Raw genomic sequence first — 19831 nt, 5'->3', positions numbered from 1 at the left:
TGTCCTGAATCTCCTGCCCTGAAACTCATGCCCTGAATCACATGCCCTGAAACTCCAGCCCTGAATCTCATGCCCTGAAACACATGCCCTGAATCTCATGCCTTGAAACTCATTCCCTGAATCGCATGCCCTGGAACAACTGCCCTGAATCTCATGCCCTGAAACAACTGCCCTGAATCTCCTGCCCTGAAACTCATGCCCTGAATCTCCTGCCCTGAAACTCTTGCCCTTAATCACATGCCCTGAAACTCCTGCCCTGAATCACATGCCCTGAAACTCCTGCTCTGAATCACATGCCCTGAATCTCAAGCCCTGAATCTCATGATCTGAAACTCCTGCCCTGAAACTCATGCCCTGAATCTCATGCCCTGAAACTCCTGCCCTGAATCTCCTGCCCTGAAACTCATGTCCTGAATCTCCTGCCCTGAAACTCATGCCCTGAATCACATGCCCTGAAACTCCAGCCCTGAATCTCATGCCCTGAAACTCCTGCCCTGAATCTCCTGCCCTGAAACTCATGTCCTGAATTTCCTGCCCTGAATCTCCTGCCCATAATCTCCTGCCCTGAAACTCATGCCCTGAAACTCCTTCCCTGAAACTCCTGCCCTGAAACTCATGCCCTGAATCTCTTGCCCTGAAACTCATGCCCTGAAACTTATTCCTTGAAACTCATGCCCAGAATCTCCTGTCCTGAAACTCATGCCCTGAATCTCATGCACTGAAACTCCTGCCCTGAATCTCCTGCTCTGAAACTCCTGCCCTGACACTCATGTCCTGAATCTCCTGCCCTGAAACTCATGCCCTGAATCACATGCCCTGAAACTCCAGCCCTGAATCTCATGCCCTGAAACACATGCCCTGAATCTCATGGCTTGAAACTCATTCCCTGAATCTCATGCCCTGAAACAACTGCCCTGAATCTCATGCCCAGAAACAACTGCCCTGAATCTCCTGCCCTGAAACTCATGCCCTGAATCAGATGCCCTGAAACTCCAGCCCTGAATCTCCTGACCTGAAACTCATGGACTGAATCTCATGCCCTGAAATTCCTGCGCTGAGCTCCTGCCCTGAATCTCCTGCCCTGAAACTCTTGCCCTGAATCACATGCCCTGAAACTCCTGCCCTGAATCACATGCCCTGAAACTCCTGCCCTGAATCACATGCCCTGAATCTCATGCCCTGAAAACCTGCCCTGAATCTCAAGCCCTGAATCTCATGATCTGAAACTCCTGCCCTGAATCTCCTGCCCTGAAACTCATGCCCTGAATCTCATGCACTGAAACTCCTGCCCTGAATCTCCTGATCTGAAACTCCTGCCCCGAAACTCATGTCCTGAATCTCCTGCCCTGAAACTCATGCCCTGAATCACATGCCCTGAAACTCCAGCCCTGAATCTCATGCCCTGAACCTCATGCCTTGAAACTCATTCCCTGAATATCATGCCCAGAATATCCAGCCCTGAATTTCATGCGCTGAAACTCCTGCAATAAATCTTAAGCCCAGAAACTACTGCCCTGAATCTCATGCCCTGGATCTCATGCCTTGAAACACCTGCCCTGAATCTCAATCAGTGAAACCACAGCCCTGAATCTCATGCCCTCAAACTCTTGCCATGCATCACGTACCCTGAAACTCCTGCCCTGAATCTCCTGCCCTGAAACTCATGCCTTGAATCTCATGCCCTGAATCTCCTGCCCTGAAACTCATGCCCTGAATCACATGCTTTGAATCTCCTGCCATGAAACTCAATCCCTGAATCTCCTGCTCTGCAACTGCTGCCCTGAATCTCAAGCCCTGAAACCACAGCCCTGAATCTCCTGCCCTGAAACTCATGCCCTGAATCTCATGCCCTGAAGCTTATTCCTTGTAACTCATGCCCTGAATCTCCAGCCTGGATCTCCTGCCCTGAAACTAATGCCCTGAATCTCATGCGCTGAATCTCATGCCCTGAAACTCCTGCGCTGAACTCCTGCCCTGAATCTCCTGCCCCGAAACTCTTGCCCTGAATCACATGCCCTGAAATTCCTGCCGTGAATCTCCTGCCCTGAATCACATGCCCTTAAAATCCAGCCCTGAATCTCCTGACCTGAAACTCATCCCCTGAATCATATGCCTTGAATCTTCTGCCCTGAATCTCATGCCCTGAAACTCCTGCACTGAATCTCCTGCCCTGAAACTCATGCCCTGAATAACATGCCCTGAAATTCCTGCCCTGAATGTCCTGGTCTGAAACTGATGCCCTGAATTTCCTGCCCTAAAACTCATGCCCTGAATCTCATGCCCTGAAACCCCTGCACTGAAACTCCTGCCCTGAAACTCCTGTCCGGAATCTCCTGCCCTGAAACTCATGCCCTGAATCTCATGCCCTGAAGCTTATTCCTTGTAACTCATGCCCTGAATCTCCAGCCTGGATCTCCTGCCCTGAAACTAATGCCCTGAATCTCATGCGCTGAATCTCATGCCCTGAAACTCCTGCGCTGAACTCCTGCCCTGAATCTCCTGCCCCGAAACTCTTGCCCTGAATCACATGCCCTGAAATTCCTGCCGTGAATCTCCTGCCCTGAATCACATGCCCTTAAAATCCAGCCCTGAATCTCCTGACCTGAAACTCATGCCCTGAATCATATGCCTTGAATCTTCTGCCCTGAATCTCATGCCCTGAAACTCCTGCACTGAATCTCCTGCCCTGAAACTCATCCCCTGAATAACATGCCCTGAAATTCCTGCCCTGAATGTCCTGGCCTGAAATTGATGCCCTGAATTTCCTGCCCTAAAACTCATGCCCTGAATCTCATGCCCTGAAACTCCTGCACTGAAACTCCTGCCCTGAAACTCCTGTCCGGAATCTCCTGCCCTGAATCTCATGCCCTGAATCTCATGCCCTGAAACACCTGCCCTGAATCTCAAGCCCTGAAACCACAGCCCTGAATCTCCTGCCCCGAAACTCTTGCCCTGAATCACATGCCCTGAAACTCCTGCCCTGAATCTCCTGCCCTGAAACTCATGCCCTGAATCAGATGCCCTGAAACTCCAGCCCTGAATCTGCTGACCTGAAACTCATGGACTGAATCTCATGCCCTGAAATTCCTGCGCTGAGCTCCTGCCCTGAATCTCCTGCCCTGAAACTCTTGCCCTGAATCACATGCCCTGAAACTCCTGCCCTGAATCTCCTGCCCTGAAACTCATGTCCTGAATCTCCTGCCCTGAATCTCCTGCCCATAATCTCCTGCCCTGAAACTCATGCCCTGAAACTCCTTCCCTGAAACTCCTGCCCTGAAACTCATGCCCTGAATCTCTTGCCCTGAAACTCATGCCCTGAAACTTATTCCTTGAAACTCATGCCCAGAATCTCCTGTCCTGAAACTCATGCCCTGAATCTCATGCACTGAAACTCCTGCCCTGAATCTCCTGCTCTGAAACTCCTGCCCTGACACTCATGTCCTGAATCTCCTGCCCTGAAACTCATGCCCTGAATCACATGCCCTGAAACTCCAGCCCTGAATCTCATGCCCTGAAACACATGCCCTGAATCTCATGCCTTGAAACTCATTCCCTGAATCTCATGCCCTGAAACAACTGCCCTGAATCTCATGCCCAGAAACAACTGCCCTGAATCTCCTGCCCTGAAACTCATGCCCTGAATCAGATGCCCTGAAACTCCAGCCCTGAATCTCCTGACCTGAAACTCATGGACTGTATCTCATGGCCTGAAATTCCTGCGCTGAGCTCCTGCCCTGAATCTCCTGCCCTGAAACTCTTGCACTGAATCACATGCCCTGAAACTCCTGCCCTGAATCACATGCCCTGAAACTCCTGCTCTGAATCACATGCCCTGAATCTCAAGCCCTGAATCTCATGATCTGAAACTCCTGCCCTGAATCTCCTGCCCTGAAACTCATGCCCTGAATCTCATGCCCTGAAACTCCTGCCCTGAATCTCCTGCCCTGAAACTCATGTCCTGAATCTCCTGCCCTGAAACTCATGCCCTGAATCACATGCCCTGAAACTCCAGCCCTGAATCTCATGCCCTGAAACTCCTGCCCTGAATCTCCTGCCCTGAAACTCATGTCCTGAATTTCCTGCCCTGAATCTCCTGCCCATAATCTCCTGCCCTGAAACTCATGCCCTGAAACTCCTTCCCTGAAACTCCTGCCCTGAAACTCATGCCCTGAATCTCTTGCCCTGAAACTCATGCCCTGAAACTTATTCCTTGAAACTCATGCCCAGAATCTCCTGTCCTGAAACTCATGCCCTGAATCTCATGCACTGAAACTCCTGCCCTGAATCTCCTGCTCTGAAACTCCTGCCCTGACACTCATGTCCTGAATCTCCTGCCCTGAAACTCATGCCCTGAATCACATGCCCTGAAACTCCAGCCCTGAATCTCATGCCCTGAAACACATGCCCTGAATCTCATGCCTTGAAACTCATTCCCTGAATCTCATGCCCTGAAACAACTGCCCTGAATCTCATGCCCAGAAACAACTGCCCTGAATCTCCTGCCCTGAAACTCATGCCCTGAATCAGATGCCCTGAAACTCCAGCCCTGAATCTCCTGACCTGAAACTCATGGACTGAATCTCATGCCCTGAAATTCCTGCGCTGAGCTCCTGCCCTGAATCTCCTGCCCTGAAACTCTTGCCCTGAATCACATGCCCTGAAACTCCTGCCCTGAATCACATGCCCTGAAACTCCTGCCCTGAATCACATGCCCTGAATCTCATGCCCTGAAAACCTGCCCTGAATCTCAAGCCCTGAATCTCATGATCTGAAACTCCTGCCCTGAATCTCCTGCCCTGAAACTCATGCCCTGAATCTCATGCACTGAAACTCCTGCCCTGAATCTCCTGATCTGAAACTCCTGCCCTGAAACTCATGTCCTGAATCTCCTGCTCTGAAACTCATGCCCTGAATCACATGCCCTGAAACTCCAGCCCTGAATCTCATGCCCTGAACCTCATGCCTTGAAACTCATTCCCTGAATATCATGCCCAGAATCTCCAGCCCTGAATTTCATGCGCTGAAACTCCTGCAATAAATCTTAAGCCCAGAAACTACTGCCCTGAATCTCATGCCCTGGATCTCATGCCTTGAAACACCTGCCCTGAATCTCAATCAGTGAAACCACAGCCCTGAATCTCATGCCCTCAAACTCTTGCCATGCATCACGTACCCTGAAACTCCTGCCCTGAATCTCCTGCCCTGAAACTCATGCCTTGAATCTCATGCCCTGAATCTCCTGCCCTGAAACTCATGCCCTGAATCACATGCTTTGAATCTCCTGCCATGAAACTCAATCCCTGAATCTCCTGCTCTGCAACTGCTGCCCTGAATCTCAAGCCCTGAAACCACAGCCCTGAATCTCCTGCCCTGAAACTCATGCCCTGAATCTCATGCCCTGAAGCTTATTCCTTGTAACTCATGCCCTGAATCTCCAGCCTGGATCTCCTGCCCTGAAACTAATGCCCTGAATCTCATGCGCTGAATCTCATGCCCTGAAACTCCTGCGCTGAACTCCTGCCCTGAATCTCCTGCCCCGAAACTCTTGCCCTGAATCACATGCCCTGAAATTCCTGCCGTGAATCTCCTGCCCTGAATCACATGCCCTTAAAATCCAGCCCTGAATCTCCTGACCTGAAACTCATGCCCTGAATCATATGCCTTGAATCTTCTGCCCTGAATCTCATGCCCTGAAACTCCTGCACTGAATCTCCTGCCCTGAAACTCATGCCCTGAATAACATGCCCTGAAATTCCTGCCCTGAATGCCCTGGCCTGAAACTGATGCCCTGAATTTCCTGCCCTAAAACTCATGCCCTGAATCTCATGCCCTGAAACTCCTGCACTGAAACTCCTGCCCTGAAACTCCTGTCCGGAATCTCCTGCCCTGAATCTCATGCCCTGAATCTCATGCCCTGAAACACCTGCCCTGAATCTCAAGCCCTGAAACCACAGCCCTGAATCTCATGCCTGAAACTCGTGCCCTGAAACTCCTGCCCTGAATCTCCTGCCCTGAAACTAATTCCCTGAATCACATAGCCTGAAACTCCTGCCCTGAATCTCCTGCCCTGAAACTAATGCCCTGAATCACATACCCTGAAACACCTGCCCTGAAACTCCTGCCCTGAATCTCCTGCCCTGAATCTTATGTCCTGAATCACATGCCCTTAAAATCCAGCCCTGAATATCCTGACCTGAAACTCTTGCCCTGCATCACATGCCCTGAAACTCCTGCCCTGAATCTCCTGCCCTGAATCTCATGCCGTGAATCTCATTCCCTGAATCTCCTGCCCTGAATCTCATGCCCTGAAACTCCTGCACTGAATCTCCTGCCCTGAATCTCCTGCCCTAAAACTCTTGCCCTGCATCACATGCCCTGAAACTCCTGCCCTGAATCTCCTGCCCTGAAACTCATGCCGTGAATCTCATTCCCTGAATCTCCTGCCCTGAATCTCATGCCCTGAAACTCCTGCACTGAATCTCCTGCCCTGAAACTCATGCCCTGAATAACATGCCCTGAAACTCCTGCCCTGAATGTCCTGGCCTGAAACTCATGCCCTGAATCTCATGCCCTGAATCTTCTGCCCTGACACTCATGTCCTGAATCTCCTGCCCTGAAACTCATGCCCTGAATCACATGCCCTGAAACTCAGGCCCTGAATCTCATGCCCTGAAACACATGCCCTGAATCTCATGCCTTGAAACTCATTCCCTGAATCTCATGCCCTGAAACAACTGCCCTGAATCTCATGCCCTGAAACAACTGCCCTGAAACTCATGCCCTGAATCAGATGCCCTGAAACTCCAGCCCTGAATCTCCTGACCTGAAACTCATGGACTGAATCTCATGCCCTGAAATTCCTGCACTGAGCTCCTGCCCTGAATCTCCTGCCCTGAAACTCCTGCCCCGAAACTCTTGCCCTGAATCACATGCCCTGAAACTCCTGCCCTGAATCTCCTGCCCTGAAACTCATGTCCTGAATCTCCTGCCCTGAATCTCCTGCCCATAATCTCCTGCCCTGAAACTCATGCCCTGAAACTCCTTCCCTGAAACTCCTGCCCTGAAACACATGCCCTGAATCTCTTGCCCTGAAACTCATGCCCTGAAACTTATTCCTTGAAACTCCTGCCCAGAATCTCCTGTCCTGAAACTCATGCCCTGAATCTCATGCACTGAAACTCCTGCCCTGAATCTCCTGCTCTGAAACTCCTGCCCTGACACTCATGTCCTAAATCTCCTGCCCTGAAACTCATGCCCTGAATCACATGCCCTGAAACTCCAGCCCTGAATATCATGCCCTGAAACACGTGCCCTGAATCTCATGTCTTGAAACTCATTCCCTGAATCTCATGCCCTGAAAAAACTGCCGTGAATCTCATGCCCTGATACTCCTGCACTGAATCTCCTGCCCTGAAACTCATGCCCTGAATAACATGCCCTGAAATTCCTGCCCTGAATGTCCTGGCCTGAAACTGATGCCCTGAATTTCCTGCCCTAAAACTCATGCCCTGAAACTCCTGCCCTGAAACTCCTGTCCGGAATCTCCTGCCCTGAATCTCATGCCCTGAATCTCATGCCCTGAAACACCTGCCCTGAATCTCAAGCCCTGAAACCACAGCCCTAATCTCATGCCCTGAAACTCGTGCCCTGAAACTCCTGCCCTGAATCTCCTGCCCTGAAACTCATGTCCTGAATCACATTCCCTGAAACACCTGCCCTGAAACTCCTGCCCTGAATCTCCTGCCCTGAAACTAATTCCCTGAATCACATAGCCTGAAACTCCTGCCCTGAATCTCCTGCCCTGAAACTAATGCCCTGAATCACATACCCTGAAACACCTGCCCTGAAACTCCTGCCCTGAATCTCCTGCCCTGAATCTTATGTCCTGAATCACATGCCCTTAAAATCCAGCCCTGAATATCCTGACCTGAAACTCTTGCCCTGCATCACATGCCCTGAAACTCCTGCCCTGAATCTCCTGCCCTGAAACTCATGCCGTGAATCTCATTCCCTGAATCTCCTGCCCTGAATCTCATGCCCTGAAACTCCTGCACTGAATCTCCTGCCCTGAATCTCCTGCCCTAAAACTCTTGCCCTGCATCACATGCCCTGAAACTCCTGCCCTGAATCTCCTGCCCTGAAACTCATGCCGTGAATCTCATTCCCTGAATCTCCTGCCCTGAATCTCATGCCCTGAAACTCCTGCACTGAATCTCCTGCCCTGAAACTCATGCCCTGAATAACATGCCCTGAAACTCCTGCCCTGAATGTCCTGGCCTGAAACTCATGCCCTGAATCTCATGCCCTGAATCTTCTGCCCTGACACTCATGTCCTGAATCTCCTGCCCTGAAACTCATGCCCTGAATCACATGCCCTGAAACTCAGGCCCTGAATCTCATGCCCTGAAACACATGCCCTGAATCTCATGCCTTGAAACTCATTCCCTGAATCTCATGCCCTGAAACAACTGCCCTGAATCTCATGCCCTGAAACAACTGCCCTGAAACTCATGCCCTGAATCAGATGCCCTGAAACTCCAGCCCTGAATCTCCTGACCTGAAACTCATGGACTGAATCTCATGCCCTGAAATTCCTGCACTGAGCTCCTGCCCTGAATCTCCTGCCCTGAAACTCCTGCCCCGAAACTCTTGCCCTGAATCACATGCCCTGAAACTCCTGCCCTGAATCTCCTGCCCTGAAACTCATGCCCTGAATCAGATGCCCTGAAACTCCAGCCCTGAAACTCATGGACTGAATCTCATGCCCTGAAATTCCTGCGCTGAGCTCCTGCCCTGAATCTCCTGCCCTGAAACTCTTGCCCTGAATCACATGCCCTGAAACTCCTGCCCTGAATCTCCTGCCCTGAAACTCATGTCCTGAATCTCCTGCCCTGAATCTCCTGCCCATAATCTCCTGCCCTGAAACTCCTGCCCTGAAACTCCTTCCCTGAAACTCATGTCCTGAATCTCCTGCCCTGAAACTCATGCCCTGAATCACATGCCCTGAAACTCCAGCCCTGAATCTCATGCCCTGAAACTCCTGCCCTGAATCTCCTGCCCTGAAACTCATGTCCTGAATTTCCTGCCCTGAATCTCCTGCCCATAATCTCCTGCCCTGAAACTCATGCCCTGAAACTCCTTCCCTGAAACTCCTGCCCTGAAACTCATGCCCTGAATCTCTTGCCCTGAAACTCATGCCCTGAAACTTATTCCTTGAAACTCATGCCCAGAATCTCCTGTCCTGAAACTCATGCCCTGAATCTCATGCACTGAAACTCCTGCCCTGAATCTCCTGCTCTGAAACTCCTGCCCTGACACTCATGTCCTAAATCTCCTGCCCTGAAACTCATGCCCTGAATCACATGCCCTGAAACTCCAGCCCTGAATCTCATGCCTTGAAACTCATTCCCTGAATCTCATGCCCTGAAACAACTGCCCTGAATCTCATGCCCTGAAACAACTGCCCTGAATCTCCTGCCCTGAAACTCATGCCCTGAATCAGATGCCCTGAAACTCCAGCCCTGAATCTCCTGACCTGAAACTCATGGACTGTATCTCATGGCCTGAAATTCCTGCGCTGAGCTCCTGCCCTGAATCTCCTGCCCTGAAACTCTTGCCCTGAATCACATGCCCTGAAACTCCTGCCCTGAATCACATGCCCTGAAACTCCTGCTCTGAATCACATGCCCTGAATCTCAAGCCCTGAATCTCATGATCTGAAACTCCTGCCCTGAATCTCCTGCCCTGAAACTCATGCCCTGAATCTCATGCCCTGAAACTCCTGCCCTGAATCTCCTGCCCTGAAACTCATGTCCTGAATCTCCTGCCCTGAAACTCATGCCCTGAATCACATGCCCTGAAACTCCAGCCCTGAATCTCATGCCCTGAAACTCCTGCCCTGAATCTCCTGCCCTGAAACTCATGTCCTGAATTTCCTGCCCTGAATCTCCTGCCCATAATCTCCTGCCCTGAAACTCATGCCCTGAAACTCCTTCCCTGAAACTCCTGCCCTGAAACTCATGCCCAGAATCTCCTGTCCTGAAACTCATGCCCTGAATCTCATGCACTGAAACTCCTGCCCTGAATCTCCTGCTCTGAAACTCCTGCCCTGACACTCATGTCCTGAATCTCCTGCCCTGAAACTCATGCCCTGAATCACATGCCCTGAAACTCCAGCCCTGAATCTCATGCTCTGAAACACATGCCCTGAATCTCATGCCTTGAAACTCATTCCCTGAATCTCATGCCCTGAAACAACTGCCCTGAATCTCATGCCCTGAAACAACTGCCCTGAATCTCCTGCCCTGAAACTCATGCCCTGAATCAGATGCCCTGAAACTCCAGCCCTGAATCTCCTGACCTGAAACTCATGGACTGAATCTCATGCCCTGAAATTCCTGCGCTGAGCTCCTGCCCTGAATCTCCTGCCCTGAAACTCTTGCCCTGAATCACATGCCCTGAAACTCCTGCCCTGAATCACATGCCCTGAAACTCCTGCCCTGAATCACATGCCCTGAATCTCATGCCCTGAAAACCTGCCCTGAATCTCAAGCCCTGAATCTCATGATCTGAAACTCCTGCCCTGAATCTCCTGCCCTGAAACTCATGCCCTGAATCTCATGCACTGAAACTCCTGCCCTGAATCTCCTGATCTGAAACTCCTGCCCTGAAACTCATGTCCTGAATCTCCTGCCCTGAAACTCATGCCCTGAATCACATGCCCTGAAACTCCAGCCCTGAATCTCATGCCCTGAACCTCATGCCTTGAAACTCATTCCCTGAATATCATGCCCAGAATCTCCAGCCCTGAATTTCATGCGCTGAAACTCCTGCAATAAATCTTAAGCCCAGAAACTACTGCCCTGAATCTCATGCCCTGGATCTCAATCAGTGAAACCACAGCCCTGAATCTCATGCCCTCAAACTCTTGCCCTGCATCACGTACCCTGAAACTCCTGCCCTGAATCTCCTGCCCTGAAACTCATGCCTTGAATCTCATGCCCTGAATCTCCTGCCCTGAAACTCATGCCCTGAATCACATGCTTTGAATCTCCTGCCATGAAACTCAATCCCTGAATCTCCTGCTCAGAAACTCCTGCCCTGACACTCATGTCCTAAATCTCCTGCCCTGAAACTCATGCCCTGAATCACATGCCCTGAAACTCCAGCCCTGAATATCATGCCCTGAAACACGTGCCCTGAATCTCATGTCTTGAAACTCATTCCCTGAATCTCATGCCCTGAAACAACTGCCCTGAATCTCATGCCCTGAAACTCCTGCACTGAATCTCCTGCCCTGAAACTCATGCCCTGAATAACATGCCCTGAAATTCCTGCCCTGAATGTCCTGGCCGAAACTGATGCCCTGAATTTCCTGCCCTAAAACTCATGCCCTGAAACTCCTGCCCTGAAACTCCTGTCCGGAATCTCCTGCCCTGAATCTCATGCCCTGAATCTCATGCCCTGAAACACCTGCCCTGAATCTCAAGCCCTGAAACCACAGCCCTGAATCTCATGCCCTGAAACTCGTGCCCTGAAACTCCTGCCCTGAATCTCCTGCCCTGAAACTCATGTCCTGAATCACATTCCCTGAAACACCTGCCCTGAAACTCCTGCCCTGAATCTCCTGCCCTGAAACTAATTCCCTGAATCACATAGCCTGAAACTCCTGCCCTGAATCTCCTGCCCTGAAACTAATGCCCTGAATCACATACCCTGAAACACCTGCCCTGAAACTCCTGCCCTGAATCTCCTGCCCTGAATCTTATGTCCTGAATCACATGCCCTTAAAATCCAGCCCTGAATATCCTGACCTGAAACTCTTGCCCTGCATCACATGCCCTGAAACTCCTGCCCTGAATCTCCTGCCCTGAAACTCATGCCGTGAATCTCATTCCCTGAATCTCCTGCCCTGAATCTCATGCCCTGAAACCCCTGCACTGAATCTCCTGCCCTGAATCTCCTGCCCTAAAACTCTTGCCCTGCATCACATGCCCTGAAACTCCTGCCCTGAATCTCCTGCCCTGAAACTCATGCCGTGAATCTCATTCCCTGAATCTCCTGCCCTGAATCTCATGCCCTGAAACTCCTGCACTGAATCTCCTGCCCTGAAACTCATGCCCTGAATAACATGCCCTGAAACTCCTGCCCTGAATGTCCTGGCCTGAAACTCATGCCCTGAATCTCATGCCCTGAATCTTCTGCCCTGACACTCATGTCCTGAATCTCCTGCCCTGAAACTCATGCCCTGAATCACATGCCCTGAAACTCAGGCCCTGAATCTCATGCCCTGAAACACATGCCCTGAATCTCATGCCTTGAAACTCATTCCCTGAATCTCATGCCCTGAAACAACTGCCCTGAATCTCACGCCCTGAAACAACTGCCCTGAAACTCATGCCCTGAATCAGATGCCCTGAAACTCCAGCCCTGAATCTCCTGACCGGAAACTCATGGACTGAATCTCATGCCCTGAAATTCCTGCACTGAGCTCCTGCCCTGAATCTCCTGCCCTGAAACTCCTGCCCCGAAACTCTTGCCCTGAATCACATGCCCTGAAACTCCTGCCCTGAATCTCCTGCCCTGAAACTCATGCCCTGAATCAGATGCCCTGAAACTCCAGCCCTGAATCTGCTGACCTGAAACTCATGGACTGAATCTCATGCCCTGAAATTCCTGCGCTGAGCTCCTGCCCTGAATCTCCTGCCCTGAAACTCTTGCCCTGAATCACATGCCCTGAAACTCCTGCCCTGAATCTCCTGCCCTGAAACTCATGTCCTGAATCTCCTGCCCTGAATCTCCTGCCCATAATCTCCTGCCCTGAAACTCATGCCCTGAAACTCCTTCCCTGAAACTCCTGCCCTGAAACTCCTGCCCTGAATCTCCTGCTCTGAAACTCCTGCCCTGACACTCATGTCCTGAATCTCCTGCCCTGAAACTCATGCCCTGAATCACATGCCCTGAAACTCAGGCCCTGAATCTCATGCCCTGAAACACATGCCCTGAATCTCATGCCTTGAAACTCATTCCCTGAATCTCATGCCCTGAAACAACTGCCCTGAATCTCATGCCCTGAAACAACTGCCCTGAATCTCCTGCCCTGAAACTCATGCCCTGAATCAGATGCCCTGAAACTCCAGCCCTGAATCTCCTGACCTGAAACTCATGGACTGTATCTCATGGCCTGAAATTCCTGCGCTGAGCTCCTGCCCTGAATCTCCTGCCCTGAAACTCTTGCCCTGAATCACATGCCCTGAAACTCCTGCCCTAAATCACATGCCCTGAAACTCCTGCTCTGAATCACATGCCCTGAATCTCAAGCCCTGAATCTCATGATCTGAAACTCCTGCCCTGAATCTCCTGCCCTGAAACTCATGCCCTGAATCTCATGCCCTGAAACTCCTGCCCTGAATCTCCTGCCCTGAAACTCATGGCCTGAATCTCCTGCCCTGAAACTCATGCCCTGAATCACATGCCCTGAAACTCCAGCCCTGAATCTCATGCCCTGAAACTCCTGCCCTGAATCTCCAGCCCTGAAACTCATGTCCTGAATTTCCTGCCCTGAATCTCCTGCCCATAATCTCCTGCCCTGAAACTCATGCCCTGAAACTCCTTCCCTGAAACTCCTGCCCTGAAACTCATGCCCTGAATCTCTTGCCCTGAAACTCATGCCCTGAAACTTATTCCTTGAAACTCATGCCCAGAATCTCCTGTCCTGAAACTCATGCCCTGAATCTCATGCACTGAAACTCCTGCCCTGAATCTCCTGCTCTGAAACTCCTGCCCTGACACTCATGTCCTGAATCTCCTGCCCTGAAACTCATGCCCTGAATCACATGCCCTGAAACTCCAGCCCTGAATCTCATGCCCTGAAACACATGCCCTGAATCTCATGCCTTGAAACTCATTCCCTGAATCTCATGCCCTGAAACAACTGCCCTGAATCTCATGCCCTGAAACAACTGCCCTGAATCTCCTGCCCTGAAACTCATGCCCTGAATCAGATGCCCTGAAACTCCAGCCCTGAATCTCCTGACCTGAAACTCATGGACTGAATCTCATGCCCTGAAATTCCTGCGCTGAGCTCCTGCCCTGAATCTCCTGCCCTGAAACTCTTGCCCTGAATCACATGCCCTGAAACTCCTGCCCTGAATCACATGCCCTGAAACTCCTGCCCTGAATCACATGCCCTGAATCTCATGCCCTGAAAACCTGCCCTGAATCTCAAGCCCTGAATCTCATGATCTGAAACTCCTGCCCTGAATCTCCTGCCCTGAAACTCATGCCCTGAATCTCATGCACTGAAACTCCTGCCCTGAATCTCCTGATCTGAAACTCCTGCCCTGAAACTCATGTCCTGAATCTCCTGCCCTGAAACTCATGCCCTGAATCACATGCCCTGAAACTCCAGCCCTGAATCTCATGCCCTGAACCTCATGCCTTGAAACTCATTCCCTGAATCTCATGCCCAGAATCTCCAGCCCTGAATTTCATGCGCTGAAACTCCTGCAATAAATCTTAAGCCCAGAAACTACTGCCCTGAATCTCATGCCCTGGATCTCATGCCCTGAAACTCCAGCCCTGAATCTCATGCCCTGAAACACATGCCCTGAATCTCATGCCTTGAAACTCATTCCCTGAATCTCATGCCCTGAAACAACTGCCCTGAATCTCATGCCCAGAAACAACTGCCCTGAATCTCCTGCCCTGAAACTCATGCCCTGAATCAGATGCCCTGAAACTCCAGCCCTGAATCTCCTGACCTGAAACTCATGGACTGAATCTCATGCCCTGAAATTCCTGCGCTGAGCTCCTGCCCTGAATCTCCTGCCCTGAAACTCTTGCCCTGAATCACATGCCCTGAAACTCCTGCCCTGAATCACATGCCCTGAAACTCCTGCCCTGAATCACATGCCCTGAATCTCATGCCCTGAAAACCTGCCCTGAATCTCAAGCCCTGAATCTCATGATCTGAAACTCCTGCCCTGAATCTCCTGCCCTGAAACTCATGCCCTGAATCTCATGCACTGAAACTCCTGCCCTGAATCTCCTGATCTGAAACTCCTGCCCTGAAACTCATGTCCTGAATCTCCTGCCCTGAAACTCATGCCCTGAATCACATGCCCTGAAACTCCAGCCCTGAATCTCATGCCCTGAACCTCATGCCTTGAAACTCATTCCCTGAATATCATGCCCAGAATCTCCAGCCCTGAATTTCATGCGCTGAAACTCCTGCAATAAATCTTAAGCCCAGAAACTACTGCCCTGAATCTCATGCCCTGGATCTCATGCCTTGAAACACCTGCCCTGAATCTCAATCAGTGAAACCACAGCCCTGAATCTCATGCCCTCAAACTCTTGCCATGCATCACGTACCCTGAAACTCCTGCCCTGAATCTCCTGCCCTGAAACTCATGCCTTGAATCTCATGCCCTGAATCTCCTGCCCTGAAACTCATGCCCTGAATCACATGCTTTGAATCTCCTGCCATGAAACTCAATCCCTGAATCTCCTGCTCTGCAACTGCTGCCCTGAATCTCAAGCCCTGAAACCACAGCCCTGAATCTCCTGCCCTGAAACTCATGCCCTGAATCTCATGCCCTGAAGCTTATTCCTTGTAACTCATGCCCTGAATCTCCAGCCTGGATCTCCTGCCCTGAAACTAATGCCCTGAATCTCATGCGCTGAATCTCATGCCCTGAAACTCCTGCGCTGAACTCCTGCCCTGAATCTCCTGCCCCGAAACTCTTGCCCTGAATCACATGCCCTGAAATTCCTGCCGTGAATCTCCTGCCCTGAATCACATGCCCTTAAAATCCAGCCCTGAATCTCCTGACCTGAAACTCATGCCCTGAATCATATGCCTTGAATCTTCTGCCCTGAATCTCATGCCCTGAAACTCCTGCACTGAATCTCCTGCCCTGAAACTCATGCCCTGAATAACATGCCCTGAAATTCCTGCCCTGAATGCCCTGGCCTGAAACTGATGCCCTGAATTTCCTGCCCTAAAACTCATGCCCTGAATCTCATGCCCTGAAACTCCTGCACTGAAACTCCTGCCCTGAAACTCCTGTCCGGAATCTCCTGCCCTGAATCTCATGCCCTGAATCTCATGCCCTGAAACACCTGCCCTGAATCTCAAGCCCTGAAACCACAGCCCTGAATCTCATGCCTGAAACTCGTGCCCTGAAACTCCTGCCCTGAATCTCCTGCCCTGAAACTCATGTCCTGAATCACATTCCCTGAAACACCTGCACTGAAACTCCTGCCCTGAATCTCCTGCCCTGAAACTAATTCCCTGAATCACATAGCCTGAAACACCTGCCCTGAAACTCCTGCCCTGAATCTCCTGCCCTGAATCTTATGTCCTGAATCACATGCCCTTAAAATCCAGCCCTGAATATCCTGACCTGAAACTCTTGCCCTGCATCACATGCCCTGAAACTCCTGCCCTGAATCTCCTGCCCTGAATCTCATGCCGTGAATCTCATTCCCTGAATCTCCTGCCCTGAATCTCATGCCCTGAAACTCCTGCACTGAATCTCCTGCCCTGAATCTCCTGCCCTAAAACTCTTGCCCTGCATCACATGCCCTGAAACTCCTGCCCTGAATCTCCTGCCCTGAAACTCATGCCGTGAATCTCATTCCCTGAATCTCCTGCCCTGAATCTCATGCCCTGAAACTCCTGCACTGAATCTCCTGCCCTGAAACTCATGCCCTGAATAACATGCCCTGAAACTCCTGCCCTGAATGTCCTGGCCTGAAACTCATGCCCTGAATCTCATGCCCTGAATCTTCTGCCCTGACACTCATGTCCTGAATCTCCTGCCCTGAAACTCATGCCCTGAATCACATGCCCTGAAACTCAGGCCCTGAATCTCATGCCCTGAAACACATGCCCTGAATCTCATGCCTTGAAACTCATTCCCTGAATCTCATGCCCTGAAACAACTGCCCTGAATCTCATGCCCTGAAACAACTGCCCTGAAACTCATGCCCTGAATCAGATGCCCTGAAACTCCAGCCCTGAATCTCCTGACCTGAAACTCATGGACTGAATCTCATGCCCTGAAATTCCTGCACTGAGCTCCTGCCCTGAATCTCCTGCCCTGAAACTCCTGCCCCGAAACTCTTGCCCTGAATCACATGCCCTGAAACTCCTGCCCTGAATCTCCTGCCCTGAAACTCATGTCCTGAATCTCCTGCCCTGAATCTCCTGCCCATAATCTCCTGCCCTGAAACTCATGCCCTGAAACTCCTTCCCTGAAACTCCTGCCCTGAAACACATGCCCTGAATCTCTTGCCCTGAAACTCATGCCCTGAAACTTATTCCTTGAAACTCCTGCCCAGAATCTCCTGTCCTGAAACTCATGCCCTGAATCTCATGCACTGAAACTCCTGCCCTGAATCTCCTGCTCTGAAACTCCTGCCCTGACACTCATGTCCTAAATCTCCTGCCCTGAAACTCATGCCCTGAATCACATGCCCTGAAACTCCAGCCCTGAATATCATGCCCTGAAACACGTGCCCTGAATCTCATGTCTTGAAACTCATTCCCTGAATCTCATGCCCTGAAAAAACTGCCCTGAATCTCATGCCCTGAAACTCCTGCACTGAATCTCCTGCCCTGAAACTCATGCCCTGAATAACATGCCCTGAAATTCCTGCCCTGAATGTCCTGGCCTGAAACTGATGCCCTGAATTTCCTGCCCTAAAACTCATGCCCTGAAACTCCTGCCCTGAAACTCCTGTCCGGAATCTCCTGCCCTGAATCTCATGCCCTGAATCTCATGCCCTGAAACACCTGCCCTGAATCTCAAGCCCTGAAACCACAGCCCTAATCTCATGCCCTGAAACTCGTGCCCTGAAACTCCTGCCCTGAATCTCCTGCTCTGAAACTCATGTCCTGAATCACATTCCCTGAAACACCTGCCCTGAAACTCCTGCCCTGAATCTCCTGCCCTGAAACTAATTCCCTGAATCACATAGCCTGAAACTCCTGCCCTGAATCTCCTGCCCTGAAACTAATGCCCTGAATCACATACCCTGAAACACCTGCCCTGAAACTCCTGCCCTGAATCTCCTGCCCTGAATCTTATGTCCTGAATCACATGCCCTTAAAATCCAGCCCTGAATATCCTGACCTGAAACTCTTGCCCTGCATCACATGCCCTGAAACTCCTGCCCTGAATCTCCTGCCCTGAAACTCATGCCGTGAATCTCATTCCCTGAATCTCCTGCCCTGAATCTCATGCCCTGAAACTCCTGCACTGAATCTCCTGCCCTGAATCTCCTGCCCTAAAACTCTTGCCCTGCATCACATGCCCTGAAACTCCTGCCCTGAATCTCCTGCCCTGAAACTCATGCCGTGAATCTCATTCCCTGAATCTCCTGCCCTGAATCTCATGCCCTGAAACTCCTGCACTGAATCTCCTGCCCTGAAACTCATGCCCTGAATAACATGCCCTGAAACTCCTGCCCTGAATGTCCTGGCCTGAAACTCATGCCCTGAATCTCATGCCCTGAATCTTCTGCCCTGACACTCATGTCCTGAATCTCCTGCCCTGAAACTCATGCCCTGAATCACATGCCCTGAAACTCAGGCCCTGAATCTCATGCCCTGAAACACATGCCCTGAATCTCATGCCTTGAAACTCATTCCCTGAATCTCATGCCCTGAAACAACTGCCCTGAATCTCATGCCCTGAAACAACTGCCCTGAAACTCATGCCCTGAATCAGATGCCCTGAAACTCCAGCCCTGAATCTCCTGACCTGAAACTCATGGACTGAATCTCATGCCCTGAAATTCCTGCACTGAGCTCCTGCCCTGAATCTCCTGCCCTGAAACTCCTGCCCCGAAACTCTTGCCCTGAATCACATGCCCTGAAACTCCTGCCCTGAATCTCCTGCCCTGAAACTCATGCCCTGAATCAGATGCCCTGAAACTCCAGCCCTGAATCTGCTGACCTGAAACTCATGGACTGAATCTCATGCCCTGAAATTCCTGCGCTGAGCTCCTGCCCTGAATCTCCTGCCCTGAAACTCTTGCCCTGAATCACATGCCCTGAAACTCCTGCCCTGAATCTCCTGCCCTGAAACTCATGTCCTGAATCTCCTGCCCTGAATCTCCTGCCCATAATCTCCTGCCCTGAAACTCATGCCCTGAAACTCCTTCCCTGAAACTCATGTCCTGAATCTCCTGCCCTGAAACTCATGCCCTGAATCACATGCCCTGAAACTCCAGCCCTGAATCTCATGCCCTGAAACTCCTGCCCTGAATCTCCTGCCCTGAAACTCATGTCCTGAATTTCCTGCCCTGAATCTCCTGCCCATAATCTCCTGCCCTGAAACTCATGCCCTGAAACTCCTTCCCTGAAACTCCTGCCCTGAAACTCATGCCCTGAATCTCTTGCCCTGAAACTCATGCCCTGAAACTTATTCCTTGAAACTCATGCCCAGAATCTCCTGTCCTGAAACTCATGCCCTGAATCTCATGCACTGAAACTCCTGCCCTGAATCTCCTGCTCTGAAACTCCTGCCCTGACACTCATGTCCTAAATCTCCTGCCCTGAAACTCATGCCCTGAATCACATGCCCTGAAACTCCAGCCCTGAATCTCATGCCCTGAAACACATGCCCTGAATCTCATGCCTTGAAACTCATTCCCTGAATCTCATGCCCTGAAACAACTGCCCTGAATCTCATGCCCTGAAACAACTGCCCTGAATCTCCTGCCCTGAAACTCATGCCCTGAATCAGATGCCCTGAAACTCCAGCCCTGAATCTCCTGACCTGAAACTCATGGACTGTATCTCATGGCCTGAAATTCC

The sequence above is a fragment of the Mobula birostris genome, chromosome 19 (genome assembly GCF_030028105.1).
Source record: "Mobula birostris isolate sMobBir1 chromosome 19, sMobBir1.hap1, whole genome shotgun sequence".
Taxonomy (NCBI): Eukaryota; Metazoa; Chordata; class Chondrichthyes; order Myliobatiformes; family Myliobatidae; genus Mobula; species Mobula birostris.
The sequence above is the reverse complement of the archived record's forward strand: the minus strand, read 5'-3'. Positions refer to the sequence as shown.